The sequence below is a fragment of the Podarcis muralis genome, chromosome 2 (genome assembly GCF_964188315.1).
Source record: "Podarcis muralis chromosome 2, rPodMur119.hap1.1, whole genome shotgun sequence".
Taxonomy (NCBI): Eukaryota; Metazoa; Chordata; class Lepidosauria; order Squamata; family Lacertidae; genus Podarcis; species Podarcis muralis.
In genome coordinates, this window is record NC_135656.1 from 43,269,323 (window position 1) to 43,283,170 (window position 13,848).

The 13,848-nt window shown below is 48.3% G+C and overlaps 1 protein-coding gene across 7 annotated transcripts in view; it reads right to left on the minus strand.

The window, feature by feature from the left end:
- Positions 1–5,190, minus strand: part of ADGRL1 (adhesion G protein-coupled receptor L1) — a 123,264-nt gene extending 118,074 nt beyond the window's left edge. For 4 of the 7 annotated variants that reach the window (XM_028717303.2, XM_028717301.2, XM_028717300.2 and 1 more), the window contains exon 1: positions 3,834–5,189. The gene's annotated coding sequence lies outside the window, so the exon portion shown is untranslated. Of the gene's footprint in view, positions 1–3,833 lie in introns of all 7 variants that reach the window. The other 3 variants (XM_077924366.1, XM_028717302.2, XM_028717304.2) reach the window with 2 other exon arrangements.
- Between the last annotated feature and the right edge of the window lie 8,658 nt (positions 5,191–13,848).

Consider the following 13,848-nt stretch of genomic DNA (forward strand, 5'->3'; position numbering starts at 1 on the left):
TTGTAATTTGCCCTGTGGCGAAGCGCAGTTAGAAATTAAATAACAAAAATAATATGATCCTACCTCTCTGTCCCATCACTTTCTTAAATACGTAAGGCCAATGCAAGCAAGACATGGGTAAAGAAAAGCAGCTCAGCAGCCTAACATCCAAAGGGGGAGGTAAAAAAGCAAACCCTGTTAGTATTTGGGGGGCACCTAGAATGAAGGTCTCATTCCCACAAGAAGAGAGCCCTGCTGCATCAGACCAAAGGCCCATCTACTCCAGCTTCCTGTGTCCCATAATAACCGCAATGAGGACACTCCAGCTCCTAGTTTTCAGAGCATGCTGCCTCTGAACCTGCAATGACTGGTACCCATTAATATAGTTTTCCTCTTGATGCTCACTCAGTGTTTGGGACTTTCTGAGCAACACTTGCAAAATACTTCCCAAGCCTTTGTTCCAAAAACATGCCCCACCCCCCACCCCACATACAATATCATAGAGCTCAGGGTTTAACCAGTTTTCAATTATACAGGGTGAACCTCTGGATCTTATGATAAATGTAGTAACTTTCCCTCACCCCACAGGGACTCCATACAGCCAATCAAATCACACTAGAGGGAAGAACTTCCAGGTTAGGAGTCACAACTCCCAGGTACACTTAAACCCCAGCGCATCTGATGTTTGCAATTAAAGATTGGCAATAGCAACAGCCTGCCTGTTAAGAAATTCAAAAGGAGCCCAGGTGTTTTTGGATTCCAAATCTCCCAAACCCAAACGAACATTCCACAATTTTTCTCAATATGTCTTTCGAGACAGACAGATGTCATCCAACCAGTGAAGCCTAGCCCACGATCATTCTTGTTCCAGAAGGGTTTTAGAAGGGGTGTTTGTCTTTCTTTGTTTTCCCCTGGGTTTTTTGTTTGTTTGTTTGTTGTTTTGCTACACAAATGTTCTGAAAGCTTCTAAAGCATCTCCTGAACTGCATTGCCTCTAACTACCCTAGGAATGCTCAAACAGCAGTGAACTGGTGCCTCTCTTTACCAATATTCTCAGGGGTTCAACTGCATGGATATTTGATATACAACATGTTGTGAGACACTCTCAAACGGGAGACTTGCATGTGGAGACTTGCAAGTAGCCTCTATCGGTCCAAGCAATGATTTCCTTGTTTTGTGAAGAGATGATTTAAGATGAGGAGCAAGACTGGAAACGGAGGACCGAGTCAGACCATTGGGTAGGGGGGGTTCATCCTGCTCAGTACTGTCTACACTGGCTGGCAGGAGTTCTCTGGGGTTTCTCCTACCTGGAAATGCCACAGACTGAACCAGAGGCCTTCTGGATGCAAGGCAGATGCTCTACCACTGAACTATGGCTCTTCCCCAGGCAAAAAAAAAAGGGGGGGTTGGAAAATCAGAGCAGAATTAAAACCTTTAGCAGTGTGCTGAACAGCCTTGCCTTTCTTCCTCTCCAAGTGCCAAAATGAGAGGGTTTCATCAAGCCAGGCCAACTTCTGTCTCCTGCTGGCGATTCCTTCCTTTCAACACAACCCTCATATTCTGCTATCCCCAAAGATGTTTTACAGCTCCTCGTTTGACTCACCTTTGCCAAGAGAGACAGCACTGTGAAGAGACATTCACGGGGGGGGGGGGGGGGGAATATACCATTCAATCACTGCTGAAAGCAGAAAGCAACCACAGGAAATTGGTCCGGGAGGGAGGGCCTTATGGACAATAAATTTGGGGAGAGGCAAAAAAGAGAGGAGGATGGAGCGATTACTAACAGGTTCTTTATCTGATCATCCATTCCCCCTTCATCCATCCATCTGTTCATCCTTCATCTCTTCCCCCCATCCCCCCCTTTCCACGTCTGTATCTGTCAATCTCTTCTCACTCGCCTTTTGCTAATCGTTCTGTGTCTACACACACACAGAGAGAGCCCCTTCTCGATCCATCTTATTTCCCAATGGTAAATAAATAAATAAATAAATAAATCTTTCCCCAGCCTGTTTATTTCCCAACTGAGGGAAGAGCTCCCAGCATCCTATCATAATAAGGCTGGACCTGTTCACCTCCCTCCACCTTCCACCCCTTCGGAAGAATTTGAAATCTAACTGGGTTTGCAGCAATCATCAATCTAACCATTCTGCTTTTTCCACCATACTGGTTTTGGGAAATAATGCTAGTTTAAAAGAATCTCCTGTCCTTCTGAAATAGGAGGCAGCCTTAGACCAGAAAGCTATTGGCAGGGAAAGATGTGAATACCCGACACTCGTGGAGAATGGTTGAGGGGGGGTGGGATGGTTATATGATTGTGGATGCAGTAATTTAAGAATATCAGGTACATTTCTTCTCGATTATCTCCCTCCCTGAATTCTTTGCCGGCTCTTTCCTTCACATGGGTCAGTGGGAATCGGGGAGACATTATACAAGGTGCCCATTGATTCAGAGAACATCCTGACTAGAGGGAGCAGAATGAGATCAGGGCCCCCGGTGCCACAGAATCGGACTCCCAGACAAATTCCCAGCTCAGGGACCCACCAGCCGCCCCGAAGGTGGGCTGCTTCCAGAAGGGCCTGGCCTGAGGTGAAGTAAGGGGCACATCAGCCCGCCCCCAGAGCGAGATGCTCGTCGGCTGCGGGGGCGGGGTGGGCATCGAGGGGGGTGGATGGCAAAGCCCAAGAGCCATCGCAGCAAGCCAATGCGCCCCCCCTGCCTGATTAACCATTCCGCCTGCATCCTCCTCCCATCTTGAAACTGTACGTGGGAAAAAGGATATGCGCGCGCGCGCACGTGTGTGTATGTGTGTCCGCCACCTCCTCCTCCGCCTCCTATAAAGCGTGTCTGTTACATAAAGACACGTATCAGGGAAATTTGGAGGAGGGAAAAAACATTACAGGGGACGGCAAAGGGGTAGCTACTACCACGAACCTGTCCTGGTTCCGGCTCCCCCCCCCCCTCCTGCAGCAAAATTGACCGGAGTGGAGGGGTGGGGAGGCAAGGATAAGAACAGAGACAAGATCTGGAGAAAAAGCCCTTCCCTCCTCTTTGTGCATTACGGTATTTGGAGGGTAATGGCTCTTTTTCTCAACCCCCCCCCCAACTCCACCCCCGCCACATATATACAAAAGGCGTGCTGTTGTGTGTGTGTGGCGGGGGGAGGAATACCGCAGTAACCGCGACGAGGGGAAGGGAAGGGGTGGTTGTTTTTTTTAATTTTATTTTTGCAGATGGCTTTGTCTTGAGCAATACGCAGACCCAGCGGAGGACAAGCGGCCGCCTCATCCGTGGGCGGAAAAAGGACCTCCGCATTTGCAGAGCCTGTCCGATCACAAAATCTCCGGAGAAAATGCGGAGGGGGAGAGAGAGAGGAGAAGAGGAGGAAATGGTCCCTTCCTCCCAGCCTCGTAGTCCAGTCACCATCACCCCCCCTCCCCCGTCCAAGTCTCTGTAGCGCAAAGAAAGCCTGTCTGTGAGAAACGCTAACCAAACATCAGGTCCACCAACATAGACCCAAACCACCGGGGAGCGGGCAGATCTCAAGGCGAGGACAGCTCAGGTTTCCAAACAAATAATAAAAAAAGATTGCACCTCCTACTTCCTCTCACACACCACCACCACCCCAATTTAAAATGAAACCTGTGCCAAAGCCACCGGCACCTCCCGCCTCTCAAATAAAGCCTCGCCACCAGTCCGATTTAGCCAGGTGTCCGAAGCCAGCAAGGGTCATCGATGAGAAACCGGGGGGTGGGGGTGGAGATAGGCAAGGCTCGCCAGCCCAGTCCCCCCCCCCCCCAGCCACCAGCACGCCAACCCCACGCGCAATCCCCTGAGAAGACAAGCCTCGTCTTTACCTTCTGCGATCCAGCCCCGTCGGGTTCCTCCATTCAGGGATCCCTAATCCATCCCGCCGCCAGGACGGCAGGGCTTGAGCCCCCTCAGGTATTCGGAAACACGAGGCGATCGGATGCGTGATGCGCGATCTCGATCTTCTTCCGATTGCTCCCCCTTGGGGCGTCGATTTCAGAGAAACGTGGAAAGGGGGGCGCGCACACACACACCCCACACTCACACATACACACACACAAAAACCACGACGCGTCCTGATCTCGGATTGTTTTGCCCCTGGAGGGACGGCGAGTTAAAGAGCAGGGACAAGGGAGAGAGATGGGGCGTTCTGTTATAAATCAAGCGCCGTCCCTTTTTGTTGGCTTTTTTTTTTTTTTTGGTGGGGTTTAATTTTTTTTTTGTTTGCAGCCGCCCCCTCCCAAAATAGCAGAAGGGAGGGGGGAGGAGGAGGAGGAGGGAGGCAGGCAGAGAAGGGGCCAAATCAAAGCCCTCCTTCCCCCGATGAGATGTCACTGGCGGACGCCTCCAGCCGGCGAACCGCCTCGCCTAGCAATGCGAAAGGAAGTCTTAAAATATATCCATCCGTGGAAAGCAGTCCGGGCATTTTGGAGACGGTGGAGGCAAGCGAAGCGAGAGCCACCCCCACCCCCGATCTCTCTCTCTCTCTCTCTCTCTCTCACACACACACACACACACACAGGCGCGCGCGCGCGCTGGCGGCGGCGGCGGGGTGGGGGCTCCGTCTGCCTGCTCGTCGCTCCTCTCCTGCGCTTCCCCCGCCTCGGTGCACACAAACAGGCACACGCGCGCTCCCCGCCAACCACGGGCGGTGAGGGGGGGGGACTCGGTGCTCCTCAGGAGGTCGGGCCGCCGGGCCTCGCCTTGCGCCCTCGAGCGTCCCAGCGGCCCCCGGTGCCTCTCGGCGGCGTGAGGGCTTCGGCTGCCTCGCCTGCCGCCGGATTCCCCTTCGCCAAAGGAACCGTTCGCTCTCCTCTGGCTGGGGCGCCCCCTCCCGGCAGACTCGCTGGCCAAAGGAAGGTGAAGGCGCGCAGAGGCGCTCCGCGGCGGCGGCGAGCCCCCTTCCTTAGTCCGGCGCCCTCGGCTAGATGCTGGGCCTCAGAGCCAGGAGCCTCCAGCGAGAATGCCCCGGGGGTGGCGGGAGAAGCTTGCTACTTTGCGCACGCGGCGGCGGCGGCGGGCCAGCCAGTTTCACTCCGAGCTGGGGAAGGCAGGAACGGAAAAGCGGAGCGGGTTCCAGAAGGGACGGATACACCTGGGAGGCCGAGGGGAGGTGCACACGCACGCATCCGCACAGGGAGGAAAATCTGGAGCGGAACCGAGGAGGGGGGATTCAGAGGAGAAGGAGAGATCTTGAGGAGATCCGGCCGGGAATGGCGCGGCGGGGAGGGGAGGAAGCCCGGAGAACAGGGCAAAGAGATGGGGGAGCGGAGGGAAGGTCCGCTGCAGGGATGAGGAGGGATAAGCCCAGCCAGGCCAAAAACGCGGCACTGGAGAGGTATGGAAGCGGGAAGTGAACCGGGGAAAGAGGGGAGAGGGAAGTGAACTTCCACCTCGCGCCGCCGGCGAAGGGACCGTGGCTCAGGTCAGGTGTGAAGCGGGAGAGCCAGAGTGGGCTGGCACCATGACACTGGACTTTCAGGATCTAAAGGGGGGGGCGGGGAAAAGAGAGAGACGGACTTTGTCTTTAGGACTGGAGCCAGCCAGGTGAATGCTAACTTCTAGCAAATCATAAGAACTGGTTTTACCCTGGCTAGACTTAGAGGACACTCAGGCAAATGTGCTTGGAGGGGAAGGTGGCAGGTTCAAAATATGGTCTAGGCTTGTTCCTTTACCTGGCTGAAACACCCAAGTGGGTAACAAGAGAATGAAAGGCCTGTTCCCGATTCACAATCTGTGGGACTCTGAGTGAGAGGCAGGGACAAAGGAAAACCCTCTCCGAATTGCTTTGTGCTGCAGTATTGCATGGCAGCTAGTGGAGGGTTGGTGCATATTGTGCCTGCTTGACAGCAGAACAGGAGCACTGACAGACCAAAGGAAGAATTCCATGCTCCACACTTCTCTCCATGAACCCAAAGGTGTTTGGCCTAAAGCTAGACTCACAGCTTCTTAATTTCTGCACAAAGGTATCACCACTGCAGAAACCTGTGGCTTAGCTTACCATTTTTTAATACATAATAGTTTTGGTGGTTGCTTGCATGTTTTGCAAGTCCATCCCTGATAGTCCCTCTAGAGCCTGTTGGATTTCATTTCCTGTCATTCCGGACTGTTGTCCATGCTTACTGGGGTTTACTGAAACTCGCATTAAACAATGCTTGTGGGGGCACTGGCTCCCCAAACCTTAAGTCCTCTGGACAGAAATGGGAAGGTGCTATGTATCTCACAGCATGCAGAGAGTCCCAGAGTTCAATCCCTGGCATATTCAGTGCCATTTTGTATACATTGTTGATGCCAAGTGACAAACAAGATGCTCCCAGGAGCTCTCTGAGAAAGGTGAAGTTATTAACCTCTGAGTGTGAAGTGAGTGTCTTACCTGCCCTTTTATAAATTGCCTCTCTCAAGATAAAGCACAGATTTGAGAAACATGTAACTAGTAATTTTTGTGGGGAAATATGCTGCAGTCCAATTGATAGGCAGGAGCTACTGTATCTGCCATAAAAAGGTAAAGGTACCCCCAGTAGCAATTGCGTAGCTATCCCAGTTCTGCTTCCAGGGCTACTTAAACTGGCAATGCTGAGGAGTGAGTCTGCATCTGAGGCACATGCTCAGTAAGACTGGGCATGTCTTACTTGCCATTTACTCCAGGAAAATGCCTCGAGTCATTTTGGCTGGAGCAAATGCCATGGTGGTGGGAGCAGCAACATTAGAAGAGGTGTGACTCACCAGATGATGTTGGAATAGAACTACCATCATCCCTGACCACTGCCCATGCTGTCTGGGGCTGATAGGAGTTGAGAGTCCAATGCCATCTAGAGGGCCACAGGCTCCCCATCCCTGTATTAGAAAACAAAGCCACCACACTATGCCTATATATGTGGAAAGAAGTCTCACTGTGTATGTTCCCAGGTGTATCTCCACAGGGCTGCAGAATTAGAAGCAAGGAAGTGAAAAGGGCAAGGTAGTTTCCGAGGGCTAAGCGTCATCTCACATAAATGAGTTGTAAGAAATATTGTTATTTGTAACTAGAAGATGACAAAATAGGGAGAATTTTAAAATCAACACCACTATCCATCTCCCTGTCTTGGATAGTGCGACTCATTATCTCTCTTTTCCCCCCTCCACCAATATTGTTTTGAGGCATTTTACTTGTGTTTCTAATCAGGGCTTATCTGCTTTAGAAGTCTCAGCAAACCTCTACAAAGAAGAGGCATATGGAAGCTGAATCTGGTTTTCTGAGGCAGCTCTTTGTGTTTGTAAAACCCATTTAACCCTGCCCACATGCACTTGTCACACACACACACACACAGGCACAAAATCCTTCTTTAAATGTTCCATCCAATAGCACAAATAAATGAAAGATCAGACAGCCCATCTCTCTTACATGCTTTCCAAAACTAAAATGTCTGAAAACATTTATTATCTCCACTTTAAGACTACAGTCCCATGCACATTTACTCGGGAGTATGTCTAATTGAACTCACTATGATTTGCTTCTGAGTAAACATGCACAGGACTGGGGCTGCCTGTAATTCCCTTGCCAACCTAAATGATTCCAGTTTTTTTTTATCATCGTTGTTCATTCCCACCAAGAGAAAACCAGACCATTTTTTCCCTCCTGCTTGCTGGAGGCAAAGTCCTTTTCTCTCTATGGTCCAGTGCTTACAAATCTGGTCCAGGTTTTCCACTAAACCAATCCCTTTTTGTGTCATTTGGATTCACCTTTTCAAGCTTTTCTCTGCTGCCACAAGGGTTAGAAATTCATTTTGTTTAAAAAATGAATCCGAGATGCTCACATAATACACTTTGTCCTCCAAAGATCTGGGCTAAGTCATGGTTATGTAGTCTTGGGGAATCAATTCTTCTATGCTAGTATTTCCCAGAATAAATACCAGGTTTGCTAAAAGAAGATGCAACACATCTGTAGTATAATCTGGAGAAGGAAAGGAGAATGCACAACAGCTGTATGTGCCATTACCTGGAAGCCCCAGCAAATCCAGCTACTGCTTTGGCCAAGGAGGGAGTTATTGTGACATGTGCCACCGGTTTCAACTTACCCTTTTCCAAGATGTAGTTGGTGGCAGGGGAAATTCACCAGTGGAATCCAGATGTTACTTCTGTAGCCTTGTAAGGTTTCTGCTGAGGGAACACTGACAGGAGCTTTATTGACAATCTACCCTGATCCTCAAAGGCTTTCCTATTTTGCAGATCGACAGGCAGAGTGCATTGATGATTAAGGCCAATGTGAGTAAATATGCCACAGCCTTTGAAGGGAATAAGTTATTGGCAGCACATGTTGGCTGTGTGGTATCACTTTGCAGGCTATTGCAGTGGCTCAGCCAAGCAGATCACTCCTTAGAGATGACAGTGGTCCACTCAGAGAGGAGGAGTGTTTTGTCAACCCTGGATTGCAAAACATAAGGCCTCTCTAACCCTTGTCACACACCCATTCTCGGAATAATTCCTCCCTCCTCTCTGTCTCTTTCCCACCCCCCCTACATGCCTCTCTCCAGCTTCCAGAATTCTCTTTGGCTTTTGGGACAGTCTCTTCACACACATCCCTCAATCTAGGGCAGGAGTGGAGAAACATTCTGAGACCACAGGTCACATTCCCTTATGGGAGTTGCATGTTTATGGTGGGTGGAACCAGAGGTCTTCAAGGTCTTCTGCTGGTGCAATGGGGATTTTTGTCCCTTCCTCTCATGCCCCTCTCCAGTTGGCTGTGTGTGTCAGGGGGAAAACCCCAGAAGAGCATTGGGGGGAGAAAGGGGAGATCATTTTGACTGGCAAGCTGAAATGCTTGTGCTGACTAGAGAGTCTCCTGAGTACTATGTTGAATTCCTCCCAGAGGCAAAAGTGGGCAGAACAATAGATGGGGCTCTTGCCTTTGTAGGGTAGGCTAAATTCTGGGCCTGCAAGTCAGAGGTCTCTACAGCTGGGCAAGCAAGAGGCAAATGGTTCAAAAGCACATCCCAGTTAGTCCAAAAGCACTCAAGGGGGGCTTAGAGCTAGAGAGGCCTGGAGGACTATTTGGCCTCTAAGCCTGAGGTTCCCCACCCTTCCTAGGGGCGGGCTGCCTCTACAGATGCATCATGCATGACCTCCACCTTTCTGTCACAGCTGTTACCACTCAAGTTACTCAAAGAATGTTGTTACAAAAGAACATGTTGGATGGAGTTCAATGTTGTGTTCTTCCAGTCTTTCCATCTGCACAAACATCTCTGCTTGCCAGATAGAAGGATCCTATCTCTCTGCTCCCCCCATGTGTTCTCCCCCAGAACCAATGTTGTGGGGAATGCCTGGGAAAGAAAAGAGGGGGAAGGGAAAGCCCTGTTTCCCAAGCGGAAACAGTCCTTGTGCAAGGCATCCACTGATGGGGCTCATTAGGAGAATCTTGCCCAATTTTTTAAAGAATAATGCCAAAGGGTTGGGTGAGTTTGTGTCCTCCTTGGTTTTTAAACAAATATTTGGATTTCTCAACACTTCTACATTCATTTCTCAAACTTAGTATCCTTCTGTTGATTGGTTTCTGCCCTTGCCTGCTGAACTTGAGCTTCTACCAAAGGGCCAAGCTGCTCTTCTGCCAAGTCCATGTTGTTGAACAACCCTCTAAACAAGTCTTCCAGCAATGTAAAGCAGATGGATTAAATGAACATTTTGATTATTTATTTAAGGCATTTATATAACACTTAATCATTAGCATTTCTAAGCAGTGTACATAAACCATGTGGAGAATAAAGCAGCAGAAATTCATCACAAAATCAAACTAAAAGCTGAAAACAAGCAAATATGCACATTAATTTTTTCCTTCACCAAATACCTTCAATGCCAGGAACAGCATTCCATAGTGTTGCTTAAGTGTTGCTTAAGCTGGGTTGTTTTTGCAGATCATTATCCCACTGTTTTCTCATGGACTTTTAAGAGGGCTCTTGGGGTGCATACATGTTCATTAACACTTTATGCATCCTTGAGGGGATGCAAGGGGCACTGGGGTCTAAACCACTGAGCCTCTTGGACCTGCTGATTGGAAGGTTGGCAGTTCAAATTCACATGACGGGGTGAGATCCCATTGCTTTGTTCCAGCTTCTGCCAACCTAGCAGTTCAAAAGCACACCAGTGCAAGCAGATAAATAGGTACCACTGCGGAGGGAAGGTAAATGACGTTTCCTTGCGCTCTAGCTTCTGTCATGGTGTTCCATTGCGCCAGAAGTGGTTTAGTCATGCTGGCCACATGACCCGGAAAGCTGTCTGTGGACAAACGCTGACTCCCTCGGCCTGAAGCAAGATGAGCGCCACACCCCATAGTCATCTTTGACTGGACTTAACCATACAGGGGCCCTTTACCTTTATACCTTTATACCTTTCATTAATCCTGGAATACAATACTAGTTTTCCATAAGCCACACCTTTGCTTAGCCTTTCCTTAAGCTTTCCAATCAAGTATCAAACACTTGGTGCAGGTTCCTCAGTGCAATTTGAATTATGGTAATAAAACAGCCTGGATTGCAACCAGAGCATAGGTGGTGGAAATTTTGTTCTGAGATTGACCGAACACTGGTTAGAGCTCGTAATTGCACCATCATGTGACAGTGAGGATAGCAAAGAAGACATACTTTGTTGCATCCTTGAGGGTGCTCTGGAGGTGGTTGTCCCTGGAAGACATGCCACTGGACCCTTGAAGGCGCACTATGACACATATTTGTGTAAGAATTTGAAGGTACAATGGCTCATCTTTGGAGCAACCTTGACACCATGGCTTTGGCAGTTCCTAGCAAGGCATGCAATATCACATCTTTCCTTGTTATGTAGGATTGGTTTATGTGACCGGATATCATCAGAAGATGCTTGCAGTAAATGTGCTCTACTATTTGCTCTCCTGATAACTGTCCCTCCTGGCTAATTGAATGTAGCCAGCAGGGTATGGTCAGTTTACCCTGGAGGGAGGTGATCCAGCTATGTGAATCTATCAGTCTGATCTACTGACTGGTGATTTATTTTGTCTTTGTTCTATGACTGTAATTTTATTGTTGATCTGATACTGTTCACTGCCATGACAATTTATTTTCTTAATCTTGAGGGTGCATAGAATGATTTTATTTTTTTGCAAATAAAAATACATAAATAAATGTAAGCTTGTTCCATGATCTGCATGTTAGCCTCCTGGTTGTTTTTTGCTGCAGTGAACTCACATGGCTACCCCTCTGGAAATGTAAAGGGTGGGGGACATAAACAATGACCTTTCCTTCTCGCAATCTTTGTTTATTCAATTGTTACCTCTCTCATGCTTCTGTCAATATCTCAAAAACATCTGTATTGAGGTTTTTTGGTAATATGCACATTTATTTAAATTCGATCAATTAATTAACTGATCGGGTAAAGGTCTGATTATTGTAATGAACTAACAGTTCTCTAACAGGCTGACAGCCCTAATTATAAGTCTTAAAACACTGGAAAGTATTGATGTGGCACAGTGGCCTGCCTTAGAAATGTGGAGACTGAAAGGGTGCTGGTAAGAGATCCAGAGGTGGCTACTACAGAGCAACATTCTGGAAATTTGGGGAGAGAACATTCAGGTAGGAAGTGAGCAAATGCACCATGTGAGATATGGTCTTATGAGACTAGAGCAATTCTTGCATAAGGGTGAAGGGCCAAACAGAAAGGGGGTCTCAGAGAAAAGGTGTGAATCTAATAGCCAAGATTGTCTTATGAACCTATGGAAGACTTGATGAGCACTATTTTTACATTCTTAATCTGAATGTTCGTTATGTGTGAACATTGCCTCCATTATTATTTCATTGGTGTTAACATCAGGGGCTGGATTCAATTAAGCCCCCGTGCAAGCAGAAAGAGTTCCACAAGTGCAATGGAACTCCTCCTCCCACCCATGCCCCCCGCCCCACCAATTTGCTCTGGAAGGTGGGTGGAAATCCAAGCAGAGGAAAGAGGAATGGTAATTTCTGTTCACTCATGGAAGTTGTTCCACGCATGCAATGATGCAATGATTTAGCTGGCTACAACATCAGATTTTCATAGTTGTTGAACCAAATAGAAAAGTGTCATAATTACATAATCCCCACCTGAAAAAAAGGGAACTTGTGGACAGGAGGAGGAGGAAGGTGGTGAATTGGAGCTCTCTACTTTCTCATCTGAGGCCAAAGGGGTTGGGCAAAGCACATGGCCCCCGAAATATAGCCGGGGGGACCCGCCATGTGTGACTTCAGTAACAGAATCAACTAGGACAGAAAGCAAAGATCTACTACTGTAATTAACTTAGATTAATCACCTGAATAAATATATTACAGTGTATCACAGCCTTGCTCTTTGCCATTGCCGTTGCTGAGACCTGGCCAGTATAATTGTGACTTGAAAAGCTTGATTGTTGGCTACCAGGGGTGCCAACTTGAATAAAATATTGGGGGGACTCAGGTAAGCCCCACCCGTGTAGTCAATCACAAGATATAGCATGCATGCACTATTTGAATTGCCATGCCCATTAACGGGGGGGGGGAGCCCCAAATAATAATCTAAAAAGTTTTAAAACATTCTAAGAAGAGCTAAAAACTTGATCTCAACCAGGGACCTCAAGGTTGCCAGGAACAGTGTCTTTCAGCCATCAAATGCCTGAATAAACAGTAATGTTTTTACATTCCTCCTGAAAGTTAATAAGGAGGGAAGCATACACTCCCCACTAGGGAGAACATTCTCCCCACTAGGGAGAACATTCTACAAATGGGGAACTGCCACTGAAAAGTGAGTCATAGCCAACCAGGGCAGCCTCCAATGGCAGTGCCACCAACAAGGCCTCACCCACTGATCACAGGGTTCGAGATGATTCATACTGGGGGAAAGCACTCTTACCAGTCTTGAGTGCTCATGAAGTGGATGGAGGCAGAGGAGAGGACCAAAACTACAGGCAAAAGTGATTGTATTCCCAGTTGGGGTTTCTCCTGCATTGTGGTACAGAAAGCTGTACAGGATATAAGTTACGTAGCAGGAACTCTCGGGTATACATGGAGCTGTTTATGTTGGGTGGGTGACTGCCTCCCTATGAGCACGTAGAATCCCTCCAGGACTGGAAAAGCAATTCCTCTTTGGATGGAGTCCCAGGGGGTGTGCTGACATGATGGAGTATTGAGTTTTTAATTGAGTATTCAGTTAACCAGTTAATCGGTGGTGGTGGCAACAACAGCAACTTGAACCAATTTCCGGAGAGGCAGGCATATTGGTCTGTTGCAAAAAAATAAAATAAAAAAACATTCTGGTGACACCTAAAAGACTAACAATTTTATTATGGCACAAGCTTTAATGGACGAGAGTCCACTTCATCAGATGCATCTGATGTAGTGGACTCTAGTCCACTAAATTGCATGTCATCATAAAACTGTTATTTGTTCAGGGCAGATTTCAGCATGGCGCTATGGCAATCGTTCTGTCAGTGCAAACATTTTAGCTTGCCAGAAGGTTCAATCCTCCTCCCCACTGTGTGTGGTTCTGGGTGTTCTCCCAACCCCACCCCAGAGCCAATTTGGGGGGCACAGGCAGGGCGGGACAGAGAAGAGCAAGCCTTGTTGTGTGAGTGGAAGTCCTTGCGCAAGCTTGTGCTCGTGGGAATTGTTAGTAGAATCCCACCTGAAGCAGACCCTCCAAGTGTCCCTATTTTCCAAGGACGTACCTGATTTAGAAGGATGTGGGTGGCGCTGTGGTCTAAACCACACAGCCTAGGGCTTGCTGATTGGAAGGTCGGCACTTCGAATCCCCACAATGGGGTGAGCTCCCGTTGCTCGGTCCCAGCTCCTGCCAACCTAGCAGTTCAAAAGCATGTCAGAATGCATGTAGATAAATAGG